Source organism: Dermacentor variabilis, chromosome 10 (assembly GCF_050947875.1).
Source record: "Dermacentor variabilis isolate Ectoservices chromosome 10, ASM5094787v1, whole genome shotgun sequence".
Classification (NCBI taxonomy): domain Eukaryota; kingdom Metazoa; phylum Arthropoda; class Arachnida; order Ixodida; family Ixodidae; genus Dermacentor; species Dermacentor variabilis.
This window is the reverse complement of record NC_134577.1, coordinates 13625184-13645188: the sequence shown is the minus strand read 5'-3', so window position 1 is coordinate 13645188 and position 20005 is coordinate 13625184. Positions and strand designations below refer to the sequence as shown.

Below are 20005 nucleotides of genomic sequence, written 5' to 3'. Positions count from 1 at the left end.
CAATAATGTGTGCGTGCGTGTCTGGTGTGTGTGTGTGTTTACACACAACTTACTTCTAGTATTTTTTGTAGAGCAGTGTAATCTTATCGAGTTTCACTTGCACTTAATTAGGGGTATCAGCTTGATACAGTTGACTCTCAAGGAAAAAAGGAGTTGGCTGTTGTGTTTGTGCAACTCATCAAAATAGTCTGTTGGAATACGCGACAGTTCTTCCTTGCAAGATTTGCGATCTACCTTTCTCATAAACTTAGGTAGGGCTATTTATCCAACTCGGCAGCTTTCAGTACAGTTGACCCTTTAAAAACTGGCAATGAAGATGTTTTCACTCTGTTAGCGTTTTTTGTTGTTTGCTTTTTTTTTTCTTTTTTGTATCCTCTGCACTCAATCTCATGAATCTGTCGTTGATCGCAGCTGTCGAGATGTTCTATGCAGGGTAACACGTGACTACCGATATCGCTTTTGTGTATCTCCGTGGCTACATCCACCTGTTGTCACGAATTTGGAGCCGTAGGAACAATAACGAAAAATCCGCGGAGTCCAATCGACATCTCTTTATGGCTTTCATAGATTATGAAAAGGCATTTGATTCAGTTGAGATACCAACAGTCATATAGGCATGGCGTAACCAAGGAGTACGGGAGGCATGCGAGAATACGTGGGCAAAATATCTACGAAGATTCCACAGCTACCTTGATTCTCGACAGGTAGAGTAGAAAGTTATATACCAAGAAAGGGATCAGGCAAGGAGACCAAATCTCTCCAAGGCTACTCACTGCATGCTGAGAAGTATTCAAGCTATTAGACTGGGAAGGCCTAGGACAGGAGCGACGATCAACGGCGAATATCTCAGCAATTTTTGGTTTGCAGATGACATTGTCCTGTTCAGCAACACTGGGGACGAATTACAACAAATGATTGAGGACTTTAACCAAGAAAATCTAAGAGTGGGGTTGAAAATTAATATGCAGAAGACAAAGATAATGTTAAATAGCCCGGCAAGGGAACAAGAATTCAGGAACGCCTGTCAGCCTCTAGAGTCTGTACAGGGGTACGTTTATCTGGTTCAATTACTCACAGGGGACTCTGATCAAGAGAAGGAAATTTACAGAAGAATAAGAATGGGTTGGAGTGCAAGCGGCAGGCATTACCAAATTCTGACTGGGACATTACCACTGTCGTTGAAAAGAACAGTGTGCATTCATTTCATTTTATCGGTGCTAACAAAGGGGGCAGAGACTTGGAGGTTAACAAAGAAGCTCGAGAACAAGTTGAGGACCGTGGAATGAGCCATGGAAGAAAAAATGTTACGCGTAACATTAAGAGACAGGACGAGAGCGGTGGTGGATCAGAGAACAAACGGGGATAGCCGGTATTCTAATTGGAATTAAAAGAAATAAATGGAGCTGTGCGGGCCATATAATGCGTGGGGTAGATAACCGGCGGACCATTCGCGTTACAGAATAGGTGCCAAGCGAAGAGAAGCGCAGTCGAGGACGGCAGAAAACTAGGTGGGGTGATGAAATTAGAAAATCTGCAGTCGCAAGCTGGAATCAGCTAGCGCAAGACAGGGGTATAATTGGCGATCGCACGAAGAGGCCTTCGTCCCGCAGTGGGCATACAAAAAAAAATAAAAAAAAATTGGCTGCTGCGGCCGCTGATGATGGTGAACAATAACGACTTTGCTTAAAAAAAAGAAAGGAAACTATGGTTTCGGCAGTGGTCACAGTAGACATCCACCGTTTTAGTGCCCATGTTTCCTTGGGAACAAGCAATTTGGCACGTTCCGTGCTGCCGTGGAACTACACTGTAGCGGGTGTCAGCCGACTAGTTGAACATTGCCAGCTAAGAATAGTCGGCTGGATTCGGAGAGAGAAAGCGAAACGCAAGCTTCGTAAAACAGTTCTCTCGTCCGCACTGTTCGATAACATCCTTCTACGAGAGATGTCTTGTTTGCTGTCATCCTGTTCGTGCGAAAAAGAAAAGCGTCCCCATCATGTTGGTATCTAGCCCTGAGAAATTTAATTTCGCACTTGCATCCAAGATACGTTGTAACTATAGAGATCGCGCAGATGGGCGCTACGTGCATGCTTGACCGTTTCTAGACAAGAGTAAACCGGATTGGAGAGTGGCAAAAAAAAATTAAATCATGGGGTTTTACGTGCCAAAACCACTTTCTGATTATGAGGCACGCCGTAGTGGGGGACTCCGGAAATTTCGACCACCTGGGGTTCTTTAACGTGCACCTAAATCTAAGTACACGGGTGTTTTCGCATTTCGCCTCCATCGAAATGCGGCCGCCGTGGCCGGGATTCGATCCCGCCACCTCGTGGTCAGCAGCCTGACACCAGAGCGGCAAAAAAGGAACGCTAGCGAAGAGGTTTGTTTCTGTCTCTTCTTCCCTTTGGTCTTCAAAACAAATAATAATTACCATAAATAAAATAATAAATAACTAACTAAATAAAAAGGTTTATAGTCTTAGCATCCGTTTAACAAGAAGCGACCGAGAAACACACACTGTGACCAGAGGGAGGCACTGGAAGGGTGGACGAATGCGGAGTGCGAATTGGGCATTCCGATGTCTGGCAAAGTTCGTGGATCGCGTGGTCGGCCTTCTAAGGTCGTACGTGCCTGGCATCGTGCCCGGCGTAGTTGACAATCGCGACCGGTGATCTTGTTGCGAGGACGACGCCGCCCATTTAACCCGCTGAGGTGCTCTTGTTATTTCCAATTAGCTTTTTTTTTTTTCCCTTCATATTTGGCCACGTGGATTCGGGTTTTGCGGCAGAGAGAACGTCCCGAATTTCGCGTTTAATTCGCTGCTTTTGATTGTGTTTGTCCTCGAGACTGGTGTATAGGACTGGAAAGTCCGGCCAACTGGAAGAAACACTATCGGTTGCAGTCAGCCCGCGTGTAATCTCGTTCCGGTGTATTTAACAAGTCTAATGCGTGACTTACTGTTGTTATCGTCGAAGTGTGGAAACGGTGTGCCCTGTATACTAAAGGAACGGTGCCCCTGATGTCTGTCCTCATTCGCTGGTGCTTTTCTTTTCTTCTCCCCCCCCCCTCCCCCTACTCCTGCGCGGCAGACCAGACCTTGCTTACTAAGTGCTAGAAGGTATGGAGCTCCCATCCATATTCTATCCTAGAGTTCCTATGTGCGATATCGTCTCACTGAGGAGGAAAATCCATTTCTTTTCCTTTGCTGCCCTCCGTTACGCATGTGTATGTAGTGTCCTCCGCTTGCCCTTCGTTTTCTGTGCGTGGCTCGCTTGTTGGGACATCTTCGCGCTGTGTCGCTGCAATCCCTGTAGTTTTTGAGTCAAGCAGGATCCCGTTAAATTGAATAAATAAAAACCAGCTCGTCTTTTTCTAACGTTGTCTGAAGGTAACTCCCCATGTAGTGTCTTTCGCTATACGTAATTATTTGCTATTACTGCTAAGAAAATAAGCTGTACGAGTTTCTCTTTTTAACACTTTTACTGATTGACTAGTAAGACTTTTACTGAGTGCCGAGTAAAAGCTCCAAATGCACCAGGCTTGTGCCACAAGAATCAGTCTTGACCATACATAGTTTCACTGTATCGGAAAATGCATGTTCGGCGGTCTTCATATAGTATTCCCAGTAGTTCACTTAACTTAAATGTACACTTAACTTTTCAGAGTTGCGGAACAGATTTATTGCTCAAAAAGACAGCTTCGCCCCGATTACCGAGAATTCGCTCATGCTCGTGTGTCCGTAAACTTCAGCCCGGATTAGGCTGACGTACGATAAGATTTCGCATTACAAAACGTGTCACCGCTTTCACGTTCTGAACACTCACCGAAATTAAATTTCTAGGGTGTAATAAGGCAGGTATGTGACCTGCTCGCAAAAGGAAAGAAAGAAAAGAAAGAGAAAAGAAAACGCGAAGAGCTTGCAGAGTTTGAACGTCAGTTTGCTGGCACCAAAAGTATAAGAAAATTTAACATTATCTGTAGGGAAAGGTTGCGAATATCGCATGCATTTTGTCTTGCTGTTGTACCAAGGACGTGGCCGCCGCTAGCAATTGAAAGGAACGTTTTGAGGATGGTGTCAGCTAGAACCTTCTCAGTTACCCTTGACATTTGTTTTTACGTCGCCTACAGGCTGTTTATTTAACCATATTCCTTTCAGGCCTCACTTTATTCCGAATCTTGCTGAGAGCCTTATAGAGCATGGAGCTATAGCTTGGTGCATCTACAGGCTACGCGAAGCTTTAGCTTCTTTCTTTATATATATGGTGGGGACTGCTACTGCTGAGTTTCTTGTAATAAAAAGACAGCCCTTAAAGATATAGTAGATGAGCCATTGCCGCCACAACCGCTTATGCTATAGGCGCGGCATACTTCTTCAGGAAGAACCAGTGTGATGTCAAGGCAGCCGCCGTATAGCGCTATTGCGCTTGACGTCTGTGCGTTAAATAGGAAGGCTTCAACACGACATCAACCGACAGAAACTGAAAGTACAAATACTATTGTTCTTCTATCACGTGTGTCGTCTTTACGTACGGGGATCACTTCGCAGTTCTTCTTCGCGCTGCTGCACCACACCCGTTCTTTCCTGAGGTTGCGGGTTTTGATGGTATAAAGCCGGTAACGTGCTGACACTTTTCTGAGGACGGCGTCGCATCTTCTCACTATAATTTTCAGTGCCTTCTCGCTCATGCAGCTACTATTCCTAGTCTCGATGCTGTGCGTCAGACTTGTTACTTACGAATGCTACTTAAAACATGTTACTTAAGAATTTCCTATCATCTCAGCGGGGACCGTTCATTCAATTCTTTAGCTATACAGTCATTCGCCGCAGTCACTGCGATGGAGGAAAATCTATTCCTTCATCATTGCTGACTAAACGCGTTGTGCGTTTAGTGAAGTGTTCATGTGCTTCAATACTTTGCAGTTCGAAGTGAATTGCAGAAGGTAAGCAGAGTGTTGAGTTGACCGGCAGCACGACGTGTGTGTGTGTGTGTGTGTGTGTGTGTGTGTGTGTGTGTGTGTGTGTGTGTGTGTGTGTGTGTGTGTGTGTGTGTGTGTGTGTGTGTGTGTGTGTGTGTGTGTGTGTGTGTGCGCGCGTGTGTGTGTGTGTGTGTGTGTGTGTGTGTGTGTGTGTGTGTGTGTGTGTGTGTGCGTGTGTGTGCGTGTGCGCGCGCGTGTGTGTGCGTGTGTGTACGTGTGTGTGTGTACGTGTGTGTGTGTACGTGTGTGTGTGTGTGTGTGTGTGTGTGTGTGTGTGTGGGAGTGAGTGAGTGATGAGAGAGAGAGAGAGAGAGAGAGAGGCAAAGGAAAGACAGGGAGGTTAACCAGAGATTATCTCCGGTTGGTTACATTGTACTGGGGGAGGTGCAAGGGGATGCGAAAGGTGAGAGGTTCTGTCCTTCTACTACTAGAATAAACTTGCAAGAAAAAAGCAAATAGCGCGCACAGATGCGTACACCACGACTGAAAGGGTTACACTGAGAAAATAAGGGGTCCGTGTTAAAGAGCCACAACCTGTTCCACCCGGAACTGGAACCGCGACAGCTTTTTTTGAAGGCACGATAAAGAACGAATCCCGCTTTTGTTGCCCGATGCGCGTGAAACGAGGCACGTCGAATGGCCCGCCGGCGTCTTCGGCGATCGAGCGAGCGGTCCTGCCGCCGGTCTGCATGCAGCTGCTGTTATCAAGGGAGGCTGCCGCGGTCACGCGACCGGCGCTTCACTGTTGACACGCGTCCCAAGACGCGCGCGGCCACGAGGACAGGTGCTCGCGTCCGGAGGGCTCGCGGTGCGTGCACGCACCTGGCCCTCCTCACAGTCGGCCTTGGCAACGGAGCTCAGCCCAGCCGTGAAGCCCGGCAAGTTGAATAATTTATGGCTGGCCGCTTCGCGAGCCCGGCCGGGTGGGAGGGAGGGGGTGCTCTGCTTCTCTTTTTGCGCGTGCGCTCTGCCTTGGCTCGCCCTGGAGTCCGCCGTTGCTGGCCACCGTTGGGCCCCACGACGTCTTCCGCCGTGCAGGGGCCGGCCTTTCGCTGTGCAGGAGTGCACATGTCTGTTCGTGGAAGGCTCGATCCTCGGCTGAACGAGTGCGCCTTTCTGTTAAGACTTGATTATTGCAACAATTAAGCTATGGTATACACGTGTAGTTCACCTGCAGTGTCTCTTTGCTGCGTCCGTTCGAGAAAGACTCAGCGGCTGAACAGAGAGAGGGAGAGGAAGAATATGAAAGAGAGTGACGTTCAACCTGGCGCTTGAACAACTGGGCCTTTCTTTCGAGGCCTGCTTACAGTGTAACCATTATGTCGGGGTAGACATGCGTAGTTGAGATGGCCAGTGCGATCATATTTTGGTTCGTTAGTGTAAATATACGTATTGGCCGCAGAATACTGCGCCGAGTAAATATGCTTTCTCATAGAGCACCAATCCCTCGTTCTGTCGTAACTCATCTTACAGCGATTTTCTCCTTTAGAGATGGATAGCAAATTGCATGAACAATGGAAGGCGCGAATGCCAGAACGCTAAGTGAACCTAGCGTGATTATTATAAACTGGTGACATCGTCAGCAACAGAAGCGACGCCACAATGCTGTTATGCGCAGTTAGTGACGTCACACTCGAACACATGTGACGCAATTGTCATAATTAAGATAAACCCAACCTACGTACGAAGCAACCTGAAGCAAAAAGGCCCTCGCTTGCTAGTGCGGAACACTTTGAAAAGAGGGCTTTCTTTCTTTCTTTTAGCGCCAGGCGCATGTATTCACCTGGCCGTGTTTGCAGCCGGGGCCTTGAGGCAGCGGAACTAAGCTCATATATACATATCATGCGGATGAACAAAATTTATTGCTGGCCATTTTTCAAGTGTGACCGCCTCTCTCTTTAGTATTTGCATGCCGTGTGGTGCAGACTGTGGTTAGTTGGCCGTCAGGTTGATGACTGTCTCACGTTCTTCAGGAGCTTCGTGACAAGCTGCCTAGGTCAAACATTTTCTGAGATGCACAAACTTATCCACCTAATGACAGTGTTTGCCGAAACTTTTGCGCTTCGAGTGGCTACAGCTGCGTGCTAGCAGACAAGCGGCAGGCTGTGATCCCTGCCGTTTTCTTTCTTTTTAATACGCAAGGTTTTCCACACGGCATAAATAAGTGCATTCCTTCTTCGTTAATAAGCCTTCTCTGGGTTGGTCTTTGCGCATCTCGCTGCCTTTAACACTTTCTCTCTTGTGGGACCCTTTTGCCCCTGGACACAGCCACAGCAGCCTGGCGAGCAAATGCCCGCCATCTTTAAAATTGGTCGGATATGTTTTTTTTCTATCTGGCACAGACACTGTGTGTGAGGGTGTGGCGCACCGATTGACTGTATGACAGCGCAGACGCAGTATGATGATGATGATGATGATGATGATGATGATGGTGGTGGTGGTGTCCTGAAAGTCATTGGCACACACCACTTCAGGAGGATTGGCCAGGAGTCTGGCATATCTTAGATATGTGTTTATGGCATAAGTATTCTCTTGTTTATTCGTACTTATCTTTTTCGCAGCTTTCGTACCCCCTCATCCCTAGTACACGGTAACCAATCAGACGCTGGTTATAGCCTCCCTCTCTTTCCTTCACATTTACCTTCCTCACTCTCTTCGTAAAGTGGGTTGCGAAGTCTGCTCAATTTTTACCAAGATCGAGCAGAAAGGAAAATATTAAAAAGAAGAAAAGCGCTGCGTTCGATCGGGACACACTGCATAACGGCCAAAACTACCGGTTCATCGGCTTCCGCTCGCATTCCTTCGGCTTCTGGCATTTATCCACGCCGTACCATTCGCGCTCCTGTTCGCATCGGTTACAAGGACCCTTACGTTGCAGGAACTCGCTTATTTTCTCTTGTTCGCTGCCACGCGTACGCTTAGAATCGAACAGATATCGCTCGGCAAACAGACACCTCCCTAGCGCGGGAGAACGACCGCCTTTTCTGGAGCGTGACTGACAGCCATAGGCAACGTGTGGCGCCGCCTCAACGGATCAGAACGATCGCGGTGTAGGGAATAGTTTTGAAGCCCCCCTGGTAAGCCTGCGTGGCGCTTGAGCCTCGTTCTCGGTATGGAATAAAACAGAAGGGCGAGCAGACGACTTTGTTTTCTTTTTTTTCCCCTTCTCTCAGCAGCAGGCGCAAGCGTATCTGCGTTTTTCTCTATACGTTTCAGAGGGAACGACTTTCTCGAAACTTAGCAGCAGCAGTTGTCATGCTGTCGAGAGGCCGGCGCGAGACAATGGGTGATTTGTCGAATCGGCCGAGTCGATATGCAAGCAAACACCGGCTTGCTCTCGACGTAAAAGAGCTCCACGAACTAACGGTGTCATTCTTGCGCAATAAGATGCAGTCGGGAAGGCGGTAGGTTTCTACCGTATGCACACATGGCGCGAAAAAGAATAACTCATTGGTCAGTGAGCGAGTAGTGGGTAACTGACGAGATTAAGTTCAGTTAATCTCGGTCTTTATTGCCCCATAGGAGCTTAGATAGTTTTGTGATCTAAGAAATTATTTATGTGGTCCTTACGTACCAGGAGTCATCCAGGAAGATGAGAAAAGGTATCCGTGCCCGTTGCGCTGTTTGCACAATGCATGCAGGGAGGTTATGCTACAGCAGCGACGTGCCCAAATGTCGCACCGCGCCCTGCCTGTGGGAGGTTGTGATGACTGGGAAGAAACTAAAGCTAAATTGGCAAATAGGAACTACAAAGGTGTCAATTGCTTAGCCTGGCAATAATATTAGTTTGTAGGCTAAATGCTACGATATCATATCCAGAGGGGCACGTTTTCATGACATGGACTCGTTTCGCCTTCTGCGCAGAGTTTTTATTGACAAACGTTCTCCACACCCCAGTTGCCTGCGGACGTGTGTGACGAATATTTACACCTGTTGAACGTACGCCGAGTTTCTGACTAATCTCAGTGAACCACGTGATTGACGTGACCCTACTTCAGGACCCAAACAGGCTGCGCTGATGGAAGACTGCACGAAAAAGTGGGACGTCTCCAAGCTCCTGCGACACAGTGGATTGATGGGTGTTATGAGCGTCCCCTTTGGAACGGGGTGGTGGGTGGCGCCGCCAAGCTCTTGTATTTTATTGCCTAATGTCCTACCTATGTTAAAAAAGAGAAAAAAAAAGGAAAAGCAAAAGCCACGATGAATTCCTATAAACAAACTTTATGAACACCTATTGCGAACTTTGTTTTTGTACGCCTTCGTTTTTTGTCGTTTCCCTACTTCCACGAATCTTCCTATCACCCCTTACTAATCTCTATTGCGGACATGTTTACGTTCCCCCTGCTCTCGCTGAACTCAAGGGCTTCAAGGAGGCCAGTGATTCCTAAATCGACCGCTGGGCAGATATCTTCACATAACACAACATGCTCCATCGTTTCCCTAGCTTTGTGCAGTATCGACAGGCTTATACTCCCGCGGCTCTAAACTGATTTGCTGTGACAGCAGTCCCACTCCTGACCGCCGTCAACACCCCCGACTTTTATTCGGTGTATGCCTGCCGGCAGTTAGGTTAGTTTAGATTTATGAGGAAGCACAGATTACGTGGGTCGTGAGTACGCGCGAAGAACTTGGCGAAGTGGGCTCCTGATATGTTTGTGCCGGCTCCAGCTTTCAGAATGCCACACGGTTTACGTCAGCGTCCTCGAAATTGTCGTTGTTTTCCGTAACGATATAACGAACAGAGCTAGTTGACGTTTGGTTCATGCCTGTTCCACGAAGGCCGCGAGGAGCGTGTATTTCGTGATATAGTTAAGCGCGCGCGGACGAGTGTACGCGACCGACAGATAGCGACGTCGTGACCAGGACAACAGTCACCGATGCAACACCCCCGTCGAAGGTTCAGCGCTAGCGGGCGACCGGCAAGACCAAACACATACGTCTATTCAGTCCGTACACGTCCTCGTGACGTCACCCGCTGCTTTCCGCGTGAGCACCTACACGATCCGGAAGTTTGCGTTTGCGCAAGCATCGCTTCTGTGTCCCGCGCACGACGAGATGCGTGCTCTTACGACAGCACTGCTTGTCACATGCGCTGTGCGGTGTTCACCTTGACGCCGGAAAGAACCATGGAGGCTGGTCGGGCGGCAAGAAGAAGCAGATTCACAAACACGCGTTTGTAAACACGAGCGACAGGACGAGTGGTAGGCTTTCCGGGGGCTGACGACGATGGGCTCGGTCCCGTCTCAATTCTGTGCACAGCCTTGGAGACTGAGCGCGCTAAGAAGAGGCCGCGCTACGCTTCCTGTATGCGCGATTGAGCAGAGCTGGCCAAACTGTGGTTCATGATTGGCTGATCCATTGAGTTTCTTATTGAAAGTTTGAAATATTTGTCCGGCTTCTTCACTACCTTTAATTGTTGTGTGAGTGAGAGGACCATGCCAGATGAAGAGAATTTTTACAGCTATTAAGCAGTTTGCTACCTCATGATTGGCTGATCCATTGAGTTTCCTATTGAAAGTTTGAAATATTTTTCCGGCTTCTTCACTACCTTAAATTGCTGTGTGAGTAAGAGGATCATGCGAGATGAAGAGAATTCTTACAGCTATTAAGCAGTTTGCTACCTCAAGAGGAATCATTTGCAAAAGAAAGAAACAAAATAACACAAAGAGAATTAAGTATTGCACTTTCCCGCTTTGTATGAGATAGGGAGAGAAAAAAACAATATTTTAACGTACACTGTTACTTTCAACAATAGATGATAGAGAGTTTGAGTGTAGTTTTGCGACGCCACTCAATAAAACATGAAACATATCATCAAAGCTAAAGACGCGCAAACGCAAAATCGTACCTGTGACACGCACAGCTGTTCTCGGGCTACTTGCTGCTTGCAGGCCGGCTTCTGGGACAGGCAGTCATAGCGATATAAGAAGGCACGTCTATTGCGGTATTCTCGTCGAGCTTTTCCGTTTTACTAATACTTTAGTTAACTCAACGGCCGTTCTTGGTAGCCCGACCACTTTCTCTCAGCAGGGAGGACGATCAGTGCACATGTCTGGCAGTGGTATTATGTTCTGAAACTCCCGTGTTCTGGAACAATATGGCTCTGGAACGGCTCTGGAACAATATGAACATGTTTATATGGCAGTTCAGCCTGACCGCACCCTGCGAGGGGGCGTTAGACGGGCGTCGCAAAGGCGCCTGATTATCGGCGCTCAGCGGCTGCAGAACGTGTCGCACCCTTCGAAGTGCTGTAGCTTTCACAGTCGTCACCGGGACGAAAATGCGGGCCATTCAAGGGCACGCGTGCGACGAAGCGCGCGATGGAGTCGGGAGAGCCAACATCGCGCAATTAAAATGTAATTAACTGCCGCCTCTAAACGACCTTGTCAATCGTGAAATCAGTCGCCTGAACCGGCACAAACAACAGAACTTCTAAGAGGCCGGCAACTGATAAATGACACAACTTACAGTTAAGCTTTCAGCAGGTTACTTGACCTCAGCACGCTATATTGGTCATTTTCATGTGACGTGAGCGCACATAGCACGGGTAGACTTTAGCCAGTGCACATTTACAAAAGCGCTAATTAATTTCAGCAACCAACTCTCCAGTAACCGACTATGTAGGCCAGCTTTCAGCATTAAGTAACACTGCCATTAGATTTGCGTAGTGATCGCAGGTTGTCCATGAGCATCTCGAGGCTCGGTCCCGCCGTTTCGAGCTTCCCGTCGACTAATCCCGATTGAATCGGCTGTGGTTTGCGGTGCTTTGGTTGTGCTGCGCGCAACAGGGATGGTGGTACGCGAGTCCGTGGCGCAACTTAACCGTCGGCGCGACTCGCGCTGCCTTCCGCGTGTTGGCTGCAGCGGCCCACTCGTCGTGGGTTGTCGGACGCCTCCTTCCTCGCTTCCCTGATGGCTGTCGCGCCCGTTCCGATCGGTCTCCCACCGAGATGTTTGCCTCGTGACGGACGCTGGCGCCCTCGACGCATCCACGCAGGCTGCTTCCTGTCTTGCGGAGGTGAGACGTCAATTTGTGTCGGCGCTACAGGGTCGGGTCAGGTTTTCTTGTCTTTCGCTGATTCAGTGCGTGGCTGAGGCGGCCGGCCGGGGTACCGGTCGGCGCTTAGTGCTTTATGCAAATGCGCACGTTGTCATTCGCGTTAGATGGGATCCTTTATGTCGTCCGCAATTGCAAGATGGACTTTCGACTGTCTACAGCAGTGAAATTTAGCGTTAGACATTCGCTCATCTACGGAAGCGGTACCTATTCTTCGTATGCTAGACTTTAAATACTCATTTTGCACAAATGCCTGCTCGTGCAGGCATTTGTGGCTTCGTGGCTATACGAATCAGCAAAACCGGGACAGCAGATGCGATCCGAAACACAAACCTTCTTTGATTTTTATTCATGTGACCAAGACAAGTCCCCTTGTCGAAACGTGGGCTCCAGTGATAATCCTCGTTCGGCCACTGTATTTCAGTCTCAACTTTTCTGTTAACTTCTCTGTTGTCTGAATTAGAACATTGGTGTGCTTCTTGCTTTGTACCAGTCATCTTGACTGGCGAAAATGGACGGCGCAAGTTGGTCGCACTGTGCTACAATATAAGTGGCTGAAGGCTCAAACACGCTCGGTAACCTCGTCGTCCACGTTTTCGCTACTCTTCAAGTGCAATTCGTACTTAGCTGCTTGGGTAACTCGAAGCTTCAGTTTGATTCTTGCAAAATGTTAAGCAGCAGTCTTCTTAATCGGCTGTGCCAGTTGCACCTGCATCTACGAGCGCTTTCACGTTCCTGAATGTGGCATCGCAACTGGACAGCTTTGCGTTTGTGAGAAGTGTGTTCTGCCCACTCAGATGATTCTAGCCTGCAAGCGAAGCTGCGCGCTCGAATGAAAAACAACAGTTATCTGTTCTCCCGATAGATGTCAGGCACGCGAGAGCGCCTATATACACTAACTACCGTATCTTTACCCCTCCTCTCCGTAGCCTCCCCACCTCCGTGTTTCGTCTGGTGACAGCTCGCAACACTTGATTATACGTCTGCAGCTCGTCCGTTTCGCCTGGGGAACGCGCGCGCGTAACTTCCGGGTGCCGACTTACAGCCGGAGCCGAAGCCAAAGCCACTGTGTCGTTTCCGTCTTCTTCGCTGACATGACCCGGGCGTGTCGCTGCTGCGCGTCGTCTGCGCTGGAGACTCCGTCAGTGTGTCACACGTAATCCCGGAACGCACTCATTCAGTTGTCGTCGGTAAGTGCTGTCATCTGGCGCCGTGAATCACTGCGGAGACAACTCGGGATTCCGCACCCTACATTCGAGGAAAGCAAAAATTATGATTCAGGAAGAACCGAAGCCGGTCTTCCTATCCCGTTCCTTACCCAGTAATACCAGTACTTTGAGGATGGCCCCATTTATGTTATTTATGTTTTTTTACGATAACACAGTAGAGTATAGGGAAGAGTGGTGCTGAAGCCTTTATATGTGACAGAAAGGCGAAAAGTGGTGACTGCAAGGTGGCGTGCCGCCTAACCCTGTTGTTGAGAGACAAAATGTAGGTGGCGCAGACATTTCGGCACGAGACCACTTTACGGAGGCGAACTTTAGCTTCTGAAAGAAATACCTGTTTCCCAAATTGCTACGAAGACCGAAGCCCACGTAAAGTACGCTCGTTCATGATATGCGATTTAAACCTAATTCCGAGACGCGTCCCTTGATTTGACGACTTTGGTGTTTTATTGAAAAATCAAGGTTTTGGAATGTTACACTTTCATCTACGCTGTTCAACGTTCCATCTAAATTTCGGCTTAAACGAGGAGATTTGTAGTCCCCACCTGCTGCGCAAAATAATTTTGTTGTTGCAACTATTTCGCTGCAGGGCTCACAGTTTCGAACTGTTTGATTTTGAAGGCGTAGTTGGGTAAGGCATAGTGAAGATGCTCCGTCACAACCTTCTTGTCAATCTTCACGCACTGACGCAAAATAAAATACTCTCTCGCCTCCGTCGCTGTCTTGTACACCGGTGTAAATGAATTTCGGGAAGCCATTGTACAAGTACGCCACTTTAATGAATTAATTAGGCCTTCGCGACACTAAACACTTTCTTTTATTATTATGGGGTTTTGCGTGTCAAAACCACTTTCTGATTATGGGGCACGCCGTAGTGGAGGGCTCCAGAAATTTTGACCACCTGGGGTTCTTCGACGTGCACCTAAGTCTAAGTACACGGGTGTTTTCGCATTGCGCCCCCATCGAAATGTGGCCGCCGTGGCCGGGATTCGATTCCGCGACCTCGTGCTCAGCAGCCCAACACCATAGCCACTGAGCAACCCCGGCGGGTCATTAAAAAGGTTTAAGACTTCCCAAATTTCACTTTAGTCGCTAGCGGTGGCAATGTGCGTCATGACATTGGACTTTGCCGCAGTTGTTCCTAAAGTATATATATGACACAGACTTTTGGGAATATATTTCTATGGACAGCTATCGTACTCCTTGCTGTCCGGAACACGTGCAAGCGAGAAGTCATGAACGTGCATGACTTGTACATGTGTACCCAAACGCGCATCTAAATTTTCTCTAAACATCACCGGATAGCTTTGGTGCACACACAACGCCGGTTGTAACTGAATTGACACGTTGTCGTGCAATTGAACGACAATGTTTAATGCGTCAAAGCTACACCTGTCGTTGTGAAGGGCTCCGAGTCCACCAGCTGGGTTTCTTTGACGGTAACGAACCTTTAGTGTTACAAGCGTTTTTGCGTTCCCTCACTGTCAGCTTGTGAACCCTGGTTGTAACGGAATCGTTTTATTCGAAATGACGCTTAATTCAACATGTTTCCGCGAACCCCGGAATACCTAACTGACAACTTTCACATAATTTGGGGCAATACCACTGTGTCGAAATGGCGGAAATTTTGAAGAAGTGCTGTAGAAAATTGCGGCTTACTGTCAGAAATTTTTGTGGAAGATGTCATTTTTATGTGGCACATATGCCTCTTACAAAATATTTCTCGTGTTTCATTTTTGTATGATTTGCATTTAATAGATCGTACAAGGAAATATGGACACTTCTTTAGCACGCACTTGAGCACACCTTAACACAGCTTTATTTCATTTTAAGGGCAATCTGTGCTAAATATCGCGCAATGCCAAACGTTGTTGTCTATAGAAAACAAAAAACAGAGGCGGCCTGTATGTGGTGGCTCCGAAACGAGGGCTCAGTGCAACTCGATTTTTTTATTTTTTTACCCGACTTTCCCGCTGCGCGTTCCGGCTCTCTCTCTCTGGGATATCTCGTCGTCTTCGAGGAAACTCAAAGTAGGAATGGTAGAAGATATTCAGGCTGCTTTGGTTGATAGGCCCGGGCACGCGAAATTGTGTCACCGTTCGCGAGCGACCGCGCGCCTCCGGCCGGCGTCGCATCACCGCGAGGCTCTCGGACGGCGCCCGATCCGGTTTCGCAGATAGCGGTGCACCCCAACCATACTTATGCACGATCCACCGTGCAATCTTCCACACGCGTCTTCGTTCTTGCTTTGTGCCACTGTGTCGAGTTCTAGAAGTTACCTCAAGCGTCAAGGAACCAGGGATCGAACGCGCGAATCTGCTAGCACGTGAAAAGCTGCGTAGCGGAAACAACTCTTATTTCGGTGTTGTGAGCAAGCCGATCAATCGCGATGGACATCGTGTAAGGCATAGTGCTATTTCCAACGCAACGAACATGGCAACAATAACAATAAAATAAGGACGTCTATTGACATGCCAGGTCGTTGTCCATTCCGTATGTTCGCCCCGTCTTTTGTGCTCGAACTAACTCTGTCTGACTAACTACGTATAAGCGACATATTTGTCGAGCTAAACGGCACTTCTTGAACTCTACCCACGTGATTTGTTGAATCGCACTCTAAAGCCTCCCTGGCGAAGCCTATATCGTTCTCGCTGGGCTGTGTGGACTCTAATCTGCGCTCACCTTTACCCGGGAAACGCTCTCTACCGACAAAAAAAGTGCGGTGCTACTGCTCACATTTTTTTGAATCTTCCCCACTGTGCACGTGATTGCTAAACGCGTCCTACCTGTGGAAGCCGAGCCAAGCCCCGACAAACAGGCATTTCTTTTCTTGGCCTGTTTTAGTCACTATTTTATTATATTTAGCTTTCCTTTTTCACCATTGTGAAGCGTGGCCTATGAAAAGGACGCGAACATGGAGGCGTCGTCTCCTATCGTTTGTTTGCACGTCTGTTCTTCTTTTCTCTATTTTTTGTTCTTTTTTTTCGCCTCCAGCTTAGCTGTCAGGTCCGGTGAACCGGTGCTGTTGTTCAGAAAACAGAGGCCGTTCAGGAGACGACAATGCAGCCACCAGCGGTTCCCGTTTCCCGTTAGCTCCCACCGAAAAGAAAGAAAGAAGTGAAAAACGAAAAGGAAAAAAAAAAGAACGCGTGGGGTTCTTTAGAAATCTCGGGCAGGCTACAGGTGCACTTGTGTTTTCTTCTATGTCTTTTACGTTTCGCGCCGCTCCTAACTGCGGAGTCGTTGAAGGGAGGGCCGAACACAAAGGGACAGCAACGCGCAGATCGTTCAGAAACACGCCCGGGTACCTTAGAGAAAACCTGGCCGGTGCGTGCGTATGCACTGAGAACCGCGCCCGCGTCGCAGCCGTGCAAGGTTTTGAAAGCGTTAGATCTGTCGTTAGCCGCAATGCAATCCGAACAAGATGCATATAGAACGACGCAAATACGAGTTCTTCCCCGCAACGTATTCATCCGCGCGCGTGCGCACGCCCGCGGCGCCGTCTGCTGGTGTATGACGCAACAGACGAAAGTCCGAGATGCATGGAACGTCAGATCAAGGCGCGGCCATGACTACCGCGGACAGAAGGCAAAAAATACGATAACCACGCGGCGACAGCTAGTTCGTGATCTGCTGAAACTTGCGTACAGCACGGTAGGAGCATGCGGTTAACGTATAACTGACTATTACTCCCGTGTTTCAAGCATATAGCAAAAATTGTTCCCGCACACTGTTGCTCAGAAACGCTATATCGTTTGGAGTTTGAGTGAATGCGTGTTTAGTATGAAAATCTGCAGACACTTGTCTTCAGTTCTCCAACGGTGTTATTCGAATTGCTGTGGCAACGATTACAACTCGAATCTGTACTCGAAATAACCTCCCGCTAATGAAATGGCGATGCGTGGACAGCGGTTTGCACTTCACATTACATAAAGCGCTCCTTCTCAGTCTAGCTAGTGGTGCTAATGTTGGAAGAGCACACTCGTTCGCCCATTGAAAACGAGGGCATCTGGAGCCGCACCTGACCTTCGTACTGTCCTTCTAACTTCCTTTCATTTCATCTATTGATACGGTTAACTCAAGTAAGCCTATGCTTTCGCCTTCTGCGCGAAACTGCGGTGCACTGTAGTTAGGCTTGTGTTTCGACCGTTATAGCTCGGCGTTTCCTGTCGCGCTGCAGATAAATGCAGCGCTTATAAGTTCCCCCGAAGAAAGGTGTTGCGCTTGCAACAGGACCACGCGTGGACTTGGAACAGCTGACGATCTGCTCGGAGAGACTCGTTAAATACATTCAACGTAATTTTCGGAGCTCGAGTTTGGGTTTCAGTTTTATTGTCGTTGGTTGAATCTGAAATGAGAATGTGCGCTTTATTTTTTTTTAACACGGATACGTTCCTCACCTTCTCAGTTTACTACTTTTGTTCCTATTACCTTTGGTACGATTTGTTGTCTTTAGGCGTCGTTAATGATGAAGCCGGCACACACAGCGTAGCTCGTAGACACCACAGCATTGCGCGGTATTATCGAGTGAGAATGTCTTTCGACACAACAGGCGGTGTTCAAATCCCGCCGCTCTCAGTAGTGTGCGAGGTAGGGCACGATAAGAAGAAAAAGAAAAAAAAAAACAGGTGCTTTGACCGCGAGAACCCCCCGCTAGCACCAAGTGCGATGATTTTCGACAATAGGTTTGGTGTTCGCATGCCTCGCTCTCGCTTTCAAGCACACAAGTGCGTGTATACCGTGCACGCTGGCCAGCTTCATCAAAGGGTGAACGCTATTCCGAGTCCCCCTTTTTTTCTTTCTTTCTCCCCAGTTGTCAAGGCTGCTTTGTGCAGCCCAAGCACTCCTGCCGTGCGCAAAGTGTTGTTGGCCGGCGCTGAGCGCGGCCCATTGTTGCCAACGCGTTGCCAAATGCTGCGAGCTCCATTGTCGATATCTGGACTGCGCCGCGTCGATATACGTGTGCGTTGCGAGCGTGCTCGACGCGTGTAGTCGACGAGAAAGTTGGTCGGCATGGCGCCCTGGCAGCGCGCAGAGTTCGGGACCTGTCTCGCCCCACGTATGCCTCGGCGCGTCGATCTCGCGTAGCAGCACGCGGAAGCTTCGGTTCTTCCGCGATGTTTCTATATACCTCTGCTGCCTGCCATTGTGTCGGCAACACTTCTGCTTTCGGCGCTGCTGGCATTTCAAAAGGCACGTCGCCTTCTATGTGGGCCGCACGTAACCTGTACGTTGCGCTTTATTTTGTTTATTCGAAACGTTTCTCAGCCAAGGTATTCTAGATCGTCTACTTCGTCGTCTTCGTCTTCTTTTGATGCTTGTGTTCTTGAGCAAATATATTTTTTCCGTACGGTTCACTCGGTGTGTTGCTATTTCGTATTCACGTGTGATCAACAGTTCGACATTGTTCAGTGATCTGTCCCACTGATTATTGCCCATTCATCGTTTCCTATGTTCCCATTCATATAGCGTTAGAGCTTTAGCTATGCACGCGAGCAGTGTGTCGGCGTCAGATGTTCCGTGTTTTTTCGACGAACCGAATGCCGTTCACTGCAGAATCAATAGCAGGTATATATACCAGTGCCAACGCTACGGACACATCACTATACGAACGCACCGCTGCCGCATATTCGTCTCCGCGAATACACATCGCGGCAGACCTTTCCCGCGCAATCCTTCGTGCAACCGACTGCGGCCGACGCTTCGCACGGTAGCCTTTGACTGACACTTTGATATTAGCCGAAAGGCCGAGACGCTTTGAGTGACACTCGAAACGAAGGCTTATCTGTCATTGTTGGCGGCGCGTGCGAATGCGTACGCCGCCTATGCGGGGCCGGGTGTATTCGACTGGCGGTTCTCAATGGCAGGTGTAGGTCAGGGGGTCTCGCTACGAGCTCTACTGGCAGTTCTGTCGTCTCGGCGTCTTCTAGGAGGCCCTTGACTCTTCCTCGTGCATGGGACTCCCAAAGAAGCAAGTTTACCGGGGTCGGTCGTTGCCTGCTGCAAACTGGACAGGATTTGACGTCCACTTTGCTCGCACAGCGTCTGAAATCATCCTCCTCATCATATCTTATAACTACACCGCTGGACGAAGGCTTCTTCCAGAGATCGCCGATTATCCGATCAGTGTTGTTGCTTGGGCTTGTTGATATGTCATCACATAGGGTTTCTGTGAAGTGATACCAGTATGTGGACGCAGGTGATCAGACGCATGCACGCACGCACAACGCTAACTTCCAACAACGATTTAGTTGCGGAAATGAACGACACCTATCAATCCCTCACTTAACGTCACAGACACGTGTCCATCTATATAGAGTGGCAAACGCTAATAGCAAGAACATGCAATGTTCTAGCTATTTCTTTTTCGCTTTCGCTACTATTCCACTTTCACTTCTACTATTTCTTTTCAGATTTCGTTTCTTTTTATCATACTATTTCTATGTTTTAATGAAAATAGCATTTAACTTCTCCTGTGCTTTATCTGGATTCATTATCTCCCACTTCGCACAAAAAATATCTACCCCTCTGATCCACTTATTCACGTTTTCGGTAACGCATCCTGACCGGGAGTTCTGAAAAATTCCTATCAGACAGAAATTCGCATCGAGCGTAACCGTATCGTCCAAGTTCTGGTTCGCATTAAAGGTCGATAGAGTCGCTTCTTCTTTTTACTTTTATACCAGCGCTGCTCACCGTCACATGGTCCGGTATTAATACCTGCCTGCCGCGCATCCGGGTTCAACGC

At 48.5% G+C, this 20005-nt stretch overlaps 1 protein-coding gene and 1 long non-coding RNA gene across 7 annotated transcripts in view; one reads left to right on the top strand and one right to left on the bottom strand.

The window, feature by feature from the left end:
• The window catches only part of LOC142559953 (uncharacterized), a 96354-nt gene extending 80298 nt beyond the window's left edge, over window positions 1–16056 (bottom strand). For both annotated transcript variants that reach the window (XR_012823263.1, XR_012823264.1), the window contains exon 1: window positions 15994–16056. This is a non-coding gene — a long non-coding RNA (uncharacterized LOC142559953). The remainder of the gene's footprint in view (window positions 1–15993) is intronic.
• LOC142559951 (uncharacterized) overlaps window positions 1–20005 on the top strand; it is a 205669-nt gene that overhangs the window by 58324 nt on the left and 127340 nt on the right. Inside the window, exon 1 of one of the 5 annotated variants that reach the window (XM_075671654.1) lies at window positions 12980–13221. The exons of 3 other annotated variants lie outside the window; for them this stretch is intronic. The gene's annotated coding sequence lies outside the window, so the exon portion shown is untranslated. Of the gene's footprint in view, window positions 1–12979; window positions 13222–16891; window positions 16912–20005 lie in introns of those variants that run through there. One more of the 5 variants, XM_075671656.1, reaches the window with a different exon arrangement.